The sequence below is a fragment of the Zalophus californianus genome, chromosome 8 (assembly GCF_009762305.2).
Source record: "Zalophus californianus isolate mZalCal1 chromosome 8, mZalCal1.pri.v2, whole genome shotgun sequence".
In the NCBI taxonomy this organism is placed as follows: domain Eukaryota; kingdom Metazoa; phylum Chordata; class Mammalia; order Carnivora; family Otariidae; genus Zalophus; species Zalophus californianus.
In genome coordinates this window covers 35,760,298-35,766,297 of record NC_045602.1, presented here as the reverse complement: position 1 = coordinate 35,766,297, position 6,000 = coordinate 35,760,298, and positions in this window count along the sequence as shown.

The window sequence follows — 6,000 nt, the reverse complement described above, 5'->3', positions numbered from 1 at the left end:
ATTTTTATTTATTTATTTTTAATAGGCTCCACGCTCAATATGGGGATCAAACTCACAACCCTGAGATCAAGAGTCACACACTCCACCAACTAAGCCAGCCAGGCGCCCCCCATCCCAATCTTAGTTAAGGCAACTTTGTAGTAAGTTTTGAAATCAGAAATTCTCTAACTTTGTTCTTTTTCAGTGCTTTGTTGGCTGTTCTGGGTTCCTTACCTTTCCATGTGAACAACAGCAGGATCAACTTTTCAATTTTTTGGAGAGGCCAACTGGATTTTGATAGAGATTACACTGAATCTGTAGGTCAATTTGGAGACTATCGCCATATTAACAGTATCAAATCTTCTGATCCATGGACATTTATTTTCATTTATTTAGATCTGCTTTACTTTCTTTTAACAGTGTTCTATGATTTCCAGAGTATAAGTTTTTCACTTCTTTTGTTACGTTTATTCCTAAGTATTTTGTTCTTTGAGGCTATTGTAAATGGAATTGTTTCTTAATTTCATTGTCCGATTGTTCATTGCAACTCTATAGATATCCAAGGAGATTCCAATATCTTCTTTCTCTCCTGTGGTTCGGTCTCCCTTTTCTCTGGTCTGTGGCCCTGAGCCAACCTAGGTTCCAGCAGCATCACCCAAAGTCACCAGGGTTTCTGCTGCCCTGTGTCCCCACCAGACCATGGCTCCTCTAGGGTCTCGTTCCCACCCAGGGCCCAGTACTCGGGGCATGTTCATCCAGGGAATGAAAGAATAAGTGAATAAGTGAATGAATGAGTCAGTGGATGGACACATTAATCCGTGCCTCATGTGGGATTCTGCATGTCATGGGGCTGCTGCCCCCAGAGCCCTGGCCTCAGGTCCCCCAGGTGAGTCCCAGCCTTGTCTTGTACCTTCCCTGGAGGTACTTCTGCTCCCTGCCCTCCACCCACACACCAAGGAAATGGAGCTGGGGGGGAGGGGCAGCTTCAGAGCACTTCCCTGCCGGCTGCCAGGGAAAGGTTCATTGGAGGCGGAGCTAACTGAAGGGAGCCCGAAGAGGGCGGGCACTTGGGGAGGGGAAGCCCAGCCAGGGGTTCCTTCAAGGCCTCTCCCCAGGGCCAGGCAGGCTCCAGCCAGGCTGCCAAAAAGTTGAAACAATCCAAATGTTTATCAGCTGATGGGCTGATAAATTGTGGTGTATTTATACAATAAAGTATTATTTGGTCATAAATAGGAATGGAGAACTGGTACACGCTAGGAGAGGAACCTTGAAAGCCTTAGGCTAAGTGAAAGGAGCCAGACACAAAAGGCCACAGATTGTGTGATTCCATTTACATGAAATACCCAGAATAGGCAAATCCATAGAGGCAGAAAGTGGACTAGTGGTTGCCAGGGGCTGGGGGCAGGAAGGGGAACAGAAGGTTGAGAGAGAAAGGGGACAGGCTGTCTTTGGGGGGTGATGAAAATGTTCTAATATTGATTGTGGTGATGGTCGCACTGCTCTTGAATATACTAAAAGCCACTGATGTGTGTATTTTAAATGGATGAATTATGTGGCATATTATCTATTCTCTCTCAAGAAAGACATAGAACTGTGTATGGATTCTATCTCAATAGAGACTTTTTAAAAAACTCCCCATGGAGGGGCATCTGCGGCGGCTCAGTTCTCTTTCCCAGGAGCGGAAGGGGCAGCAGTTTCTGGGTCCAGCCCTCCAGGAGCACCCCAGCCCTGCTGGTCACCTTAACCAGGCCATCTCCCCTGTCCGGAGCTTGTCTCCTCATCTCCAGGATGGAAGGGACCAGGTCATTTCTGAGCGCCTTTCCACCCCTGAAGTGTCATGACTCAAAACATGGGAGCCCTTTGAGCCAGCAGCCCCAGTTCTGGAAATCTCGCCCAGAGAGCCATCCTCAGGCAGGAGAAAGCACTATGCTCAAAAAATGTTCCATGCAGCATTTTCTGTAATGCTGAAAAACCGGAAGCCACCTAAGCTTCCAATAACAATAGAACAGTTACATAAACTGCAGTTGTGCCTTAAAACGGGCCCTGAAAACCCCAGCAAACATGGGAAACGCTGCTGCTGGGACATTTGGAGCCAAGTGGGGACAGGGCTGAGTGGGGACAGGGACCGAGACCACATAAGCATTACCAAGACAGCAGCAGGCACAGACGGTGCTGATGTGCTAGGGAGAAGCCATGGACTGAGCACATCTCCCGCTTTGACCAGGAAGCCCACCAATGTCACCACGACGGTGTTCGTGTGACCTACAAAGTGGAAATCAGTCCCTCACTGTGTGGTCTGTGTGGCACAGGTGACCTGCAGGCTGCTGTTGCCTCCTGGGGCAGGCGGCCTCGGCGACAAGGAAGCCAGGAGGCCATGGCCTCTCCCCAGGCTGCCTCAAAGTCAGGGTCCGCCCCATGGGCCGAGCTCCCCGAGGGGGCGGCCTCCGGGAACCATGGGGAGCTCCTGTAGGAGAGTCCTGCCCGCACACCTGCACAGCATCCTTACCCAGCTGGATTAGCCCCCCCAGGAGAAACGGGGGCTCCATCTGGGGAGAAGCATTGTCCCGTACCAAACTGGAAAGGTCTCCTGGACAAAGACTTTGGTGGCTCATGCCACGTCTTGCTCCTCCACGCTGGCACTACCTACATCCGAAGCATCAGTGGAGGAGTGAGGAGGAAATGTGGGAGGGAGGTGTCGCCTCATGGTCCAGCCTGTGCACCCACTGCCCGAGGTGGGGGCTCCCCTTCCCAGACTTGCCTGGCAGCCGGGGCAGTGGCAGAGGGGCGAGCCAGGGTCTGGCCCAGTGAACTCAGCACAGCGCTCCTTCCACAGGCCCAGGTCACAACCGCACCAGAGCCCTGGGGCCCAGTGGGTACGGGCTTTCCTCACCTCTGTGAGCTCCCACCCCCCTCCCCCATGCCTGCTATGGGTAGCTCCCTGCAAGCCTTCGGGAGCCCCACCCCCACCCTCCATGTCACAGGGACAAAGGAGCTGGCCACAGGGCCTTACCTGAGCCAAGGGGAAATCCCACACTCCTGACCCGACCCCTGGGAGGAGAGCGACAGGAGATGAGGGAGTGAGGGAAGACGGCGGAGCAGCTGGCTTCCGTCCAGGCTCTGTCCTGAGAGCCCCTTACTGTCTGGTGGCCTCTGTTGGGCAAACTTGGCTGTCCTCAGCCACCCCTGGCCAGTGGCTGTCGGGGTCTGGGGCATGGCGGGGCTGGGGAAGAGGGTGGGACTCCGGTCCAGGTTACAGGTCTCACCTGAGGTCTGGGTGGGGCCACTGCTGTCCTCAAGCCTCGGGGACAGAGAGAGCCAAGGCAGAGAGAAAAACCTCAGTGGCTGAGGCTCCTGGGAGTGGGGCCGAGGCCAGGGCAGGAGACAGGGGCTGCCCTGGGTCAAGGAACCGACTCTTAAGAGTCTCACGCAGGCTGTTCCGTTTTGCAAAGCAGTTTCACATGCAGGGCCTCCAACCCTCCAGATTCAGCCCTATCCTGGGAGGCAGGCAGGACAAGCCTCGTCTTACAAACAAAAGAGGCAACTGTGAGTCCTGCGTTGTGCCAGGCTCTGCACGGGCTGTTGGCAGGCCCAGTCTGGAGAAAGACAGACAGACAGATGACGCAGAATGGCACAGTGAGGGAGGAGGCCGGCAGAATGCGCCATCGGGCTGGCTGCCGGACCCAGGTGCGGCAGCTGGAGTGCTGGGGGCTCGGAAGGGCCTCCGGGGGCAGCCGGGCCCAGAGCGGAGGAGGCTGCCGAGAGAAGGCCAGGCAATACGTGGGAAGGCTTAGGGATGACATCAGATAGCTTCAGTTTCACTAAGTGCCTGCCTAATTCTGCCAGGTAGGCATTCCTGTTTCATTTCACAGATGGTAAAACTGAGTGTTACGTTACCGACTTGCCCACGGTTACTCCTAAGATTTTACCAAGTCGGGGTGAACCGCCATTAGCAATGGCCCCCCAGATCTCCGTGGCTTAGTGCACACTGGTTTCTTGCTCACATCACAGTCCTGTGTGAGTCAGGCACCCCTCCTCCCAGCCGTGACTCAGGGACCCAGGCTCCATTGTCCTCTGGTACCACCGTGGCTAGCCCGTGGCCTTGGAGGTTGCTGCAGAGAGGAAATTGAGTGGAGGATTGCCCATGGGAGAGTTGTATTGGCCAAGTGGAAGCGGCATGCGTCTCTTCTGCCCTCCCCCTCCAATGGCCCGATTCATCCCGAGGTCAAGGGGACCAGGAAGTGTGGTCTACTAGGTGCTTAGGAAGAAGGGGAACACAGGGATGTCAGGGATACTGGATGACTCATTCCTGAGCAATTGACCCTGAACCTGTGTCTTTAACCATAGGCTACGCCTCCCACACACTCTGGGGGAACTAGGCACCTTGGCCACAAAGCAAGCAGCTGGGATGGCTCAAATGCAAGGGTGGGGAAGAAATAGCCCCCCAGAGGACTGCAGGCCAAATGTGAAAGTCTCCAGCGCATGCCGGGGTGTCTGGACTTTCTCCTTAGGCAATGGGGAGCCACTGACAGCCTTCAAGCAGGGAAGTGCCATGGGTAAGTCTGGGTTCTAAAAGAGATAAGGCTGCCAGGGAGGGGGGCTGGTAAGGAAACCAGACCAGGGGGTCATGTGAACGGCCCAGTGTCCCCCATGACCCAGAGTTGAGGCTCTGGACCCCTGCTCCTGTGTTCATCCTCCTCTGTCCCAGCCCATCACGGAAGCCTCAGCCACAGGATCTCTGCAAGGGCCCCAGGCAGGACACCACAGCCCCACCCCGAAGGACAGCTAAGGGAAGGCTGCCCTTGCTCTGGGAGGGTGGACATGGGGCTGTAATTCTATTGTGTCTGGGAGCTGGCAGGCGCCGGGACGTCACTCAGCCCAAGGAGGAGCCATTAACCTAGATCATGTGTGCCCTGCAGGGAAACCATCTCCCAGCAGCCGCATTAGGACAGGGCCTTGCAGCAAGACACAAGGGGGTGGGTAAGGTGGGGCCACTGGGGAGGCTGGGGGTGTCCCTCCCCAGGGGGGAAGCATTGGTGGGGCACGTAAGGCATCTGGCCCTGGATCTTGGCTCTTCATTGCCCAAGGAGAAGGACAGGTGTTTCCTGATGTGGATGGGCCAGCTGGTGTCTAGGTACATGCCAGCCTCTATAAACCTCCTCATACCACTTTCTGTCCCTACGCAGCCTGGTGACAATACCTCTCCTTTCTTTGTCCTCTCTGGACCCTCTCCTCTCCACAGCCCCTCCCAGGCTTCTCAGAGAGTGCTGGGAGGGGCTCCTGCAGGATTTCTCCCAGCCCCTTGCCCCTGACCATAGCTGCTGGCTCTCCCCCTCCCTTGTCCTCACTCCCCATCACAGCCTCCCAGCTAACCCCGGTGGTTGCCATCACAACCACCCGGTTTCCCCCGTGCTGGCCATGGGCAGACCTATTCTCAGGCTCCACTTGCATTACCTCACCCCACCATGAGTAAGCTTGTGAGCACCGTGCTTCCCTCATCCACAGATGATGGACTGCTGCCCAGAGAGGGCAGGGAGTTTGCCTGAGGTCACACAGCAAGAGTGGCTAGAGCCAGAAATGCTATCTCTTCCCCTCCTGGCCCTGCCCCGTCCTCAGCCCTCTGTCCTCTCTCTCTGCTCTCCCGCTCCAGCCACCCCTCATCCCATCCTGGGGAGGAGAGCTCAGGCTCTTTGCGGGGTGCAATGTCTGTGGACACAGCCTGCCCCTCAGGTCTGGGAGGGTGAAATCGGCTGATGGGTGGCCTTAGGGCTCCATCCCAGTGGACAGGAGCAAAGGGAAGGCAGGAGTAACTTCAGGGAAAGCAGCCTCTGTCTAAGGGAGCTGCATGCGGTGGGTGGGTCCCCATGGAGCCCAGGATGTTATTACCTCCATCCCCACACCTCCCTGCTGGCCCAGGACCGCGGGGGGTCCACTGGGGGCAAGCCAGAGGTCTGCCTCCTACTGGCAGAAGCAGCCAGAGGGGATCTCCTCCGGGAAGCAGGTCAAGCTAAGCGAGAGGCTCAC